We start from the raw sequence: 2,727 nt of genomic DNA, 5'->3' as shown, positions 1-2,727 counted from the left end.
TCTGTTCTGCTGGACTCCCATGTAGTCAACAATGGCTCGCGTCCCAGACCTGGTGGCTTAAACTCACTCCGGGTGCAAGTATATGCGTGCCTGAGATCCTGAGAGGAGAATGGAGGAGAAGGGATTGCAGTGTGGCCATCCCCCCGCGGGGTGATTTCTCGCTTTATGTCTCTCTCTCTGTGTCTTTCTGGTGAGCACACGTGCCCTATAGTAAAAAAAATTCTCAAAAAAAAAAAAAAAAGTCTTCCTTTCTTGTACTATCTTCAATTCAAATATAGGAGGAAGAGTTTTCTGTTCACTTATTAAACTTTGAGTAGTTAATGGCCTAAGAAATCTGAGTGTTTTATGAAGATTATGAAAACAAAAACTATGCACAGTGCAAAGGAAAATGCTAATGTAAACAGCCTTCAAAAAAAAAAAAAAAAGAAAGAAAGAAAGAAAAAGAAAACACACAGGAGGAACATATAATTAACTAGATTGCTATTTTTGTTAAACTGAACATTTTGAAAATAATATGAAACTGAAACTCGATATTGACAATAATTTTATTTGTGGCTTTCTAAGGCTAAGTGGCAGGATGTTCCTTATGCCGATATAGAAAGTATCTAGCATTTTCTTCATCAAGTTTGTACTAGTTACAGACAGATCTGTGGTGGGGATGAAAATAGCTTAATTTTCGGAGAATAACCTATAATTCAAAAAAGAGCATTGGAACCAATCCTGAGAAAAGGGAATGCCTGACATAATTGCAAAATTAAAAAGGAATAATATAGTTGGTTGTGATAATGACAAACTAAATATATATTTTGTGTATCTATACACACACATATTTAAAGGTGTAAGGGCATGTATTAACAATCAAATTTTCTTTCCTAAATTACTGTGTGACATATTTTTTAAGAGCCCTGTTAGATAAACCTCCACAATGAAATGAGAAAACATGAAACAGAAACAGAGATTTATGTATCCAAGTGCCTTGGCCTTCACAGGACCTGCCTCCCAGGCATGCATCAATACAACTCTTAGTTTGGTGCACTACCAAACCTCTGTTCTTTTAAGCATTGAGTGTTACCAGGAACTTAATTCATGCAGAAATATATTCCCCATTTTGAAAATATTAGGTACCTTAACTACTGAAATTGTCCTAGCCAAAAGATTACTATCTGGCTAAGAAATTAACCCTAAGTTTACATTAGAATAATTGTAGAGTTAACTACCCTAATAGAAACTAACCTACAGCATGTAGGTAGATTTCTTATCAGACAACGATTCAGTGTACTTCTTGATATTTTGAAATATCCATGCCCTAAAGATGATAGGAAATAGATAGATAGGAAAAACTGGTAATACCAAATTTGTTAGAGACAGGGAAGCTTACATTCAGAGATTAAAAAGTCAGGTTAGACCCAGAAATTCTAAGGCATTCTAATATTGATAGATGCTGTTTCTTGATAGGCTGAGGTCACATGGTAGGCCCAGGTTTGAGTCCCATGCCCACCTTAAAAACCTGCAATGTGATAGGCATCTGTGGTCTTGCATACTTAGGAAACTGAGGCAGGAGGATTGTGACACAGGAGACTCTGTCTTAAAAATAAAAGGTAAGTTAACTGATTATTTACTTTGTCCTACTCAATAGATTAACTTTATTGCAAAATTCAAGTAGCAGTAATAGAAATTTAGCACATTAGTAATTTTTCATTGTTCTTTAATTTAGAGCTACTGAGCAGCCTATATAGATTATTCTATAATATTTATTTGCATTTCTATGAAGAACCAAATATTAAGAAGAACATAAGAAAAACAATGAACGCTCATGTTGACCTACTATGCTCCCTCCCTCAGGGTCTTCCTTTTGTATGTATTATCAGAAGACTTATTTTAGTATAGCAATTAAACTCACTAAATTAAATTCAGCCCTGATAACTATATAACCCATGTAAATGTTTTCTCTTCATAAATAATAATACATAATTCACTATCAGATTGTCTTAGTTTATATCATCCTTATTTAATACCCATTAATCCTTAACTTAACCCAATTCTTCATTCTAAAGTTCATATTAAATCTTAGCACTGTTTGAAATAACGTTTGCTTCTGCTTATCAAACAATTGTCTGTTTCTATTGTTTTCTGGATTTGTTTTGGTATCTTTCTATTGTATTGACAGTTCTCAACCTGTATTTATTTTTAATTATCTTTCACTGCTAATTAACCATATTTGGCTGACCATCCTGTCCTGAGAAAACAAGTGAACATATCAATAGATCTCTTTGTTTGTTGTTCCCAAAGTAATAATGTGCATTGCGCCATTTTCTCTTGCATCATTTTATTGTTTGTCCTTCATGATGGCTGGCTATTTCTCATCTTCCTTATTCTTACACTGTTCTGCATCTATTAGTAGTCCTCCAGTTTTTGTCACCTCTTTATGATGTATTTTAATTGTTTTGCTTAAACACAAACTACTTCCTGCATAGAAATTGGCTAATGTCATACCCAGTTCAGGCTGCTTTAGCAAAATATTACAGATTGAATGGCTTAAATAGTAGATTATTTATTATTATTCTGGAGACTAGGAAGTCTGAGATGAGGATGCTAAGCATGGGCCCATTCTGGTGAGTGCCTATTTTCTAATTTATAGAAGACTGTGTTACAGGGAACTCAAGTGCCTTATGCAAAAAAAAAAAAAAAAAAAAAAAAAAAAATTAACCCAATTTAAAGAAGGGAAAA

The sequence above is a fragment of the Tupaia chinensis genome, unplaced genomic scaffold (assembly GCF_000334495.1).
Source record: "Tupaia chinensis unplaced genomic scaffold, TupChi_1.0 Scaffold000443_1, whole genome shotgun sequence".
In the NCBI taxonomy this organism is placed as follows: Eukaryota; Metazoa; Chordata; class Mammalia; order Scandentia; family Tupaiidae; genus Tupaia; species Tupaia belangeri.
Note: the sequence above shows the minus strand (reverse complement) of the source record.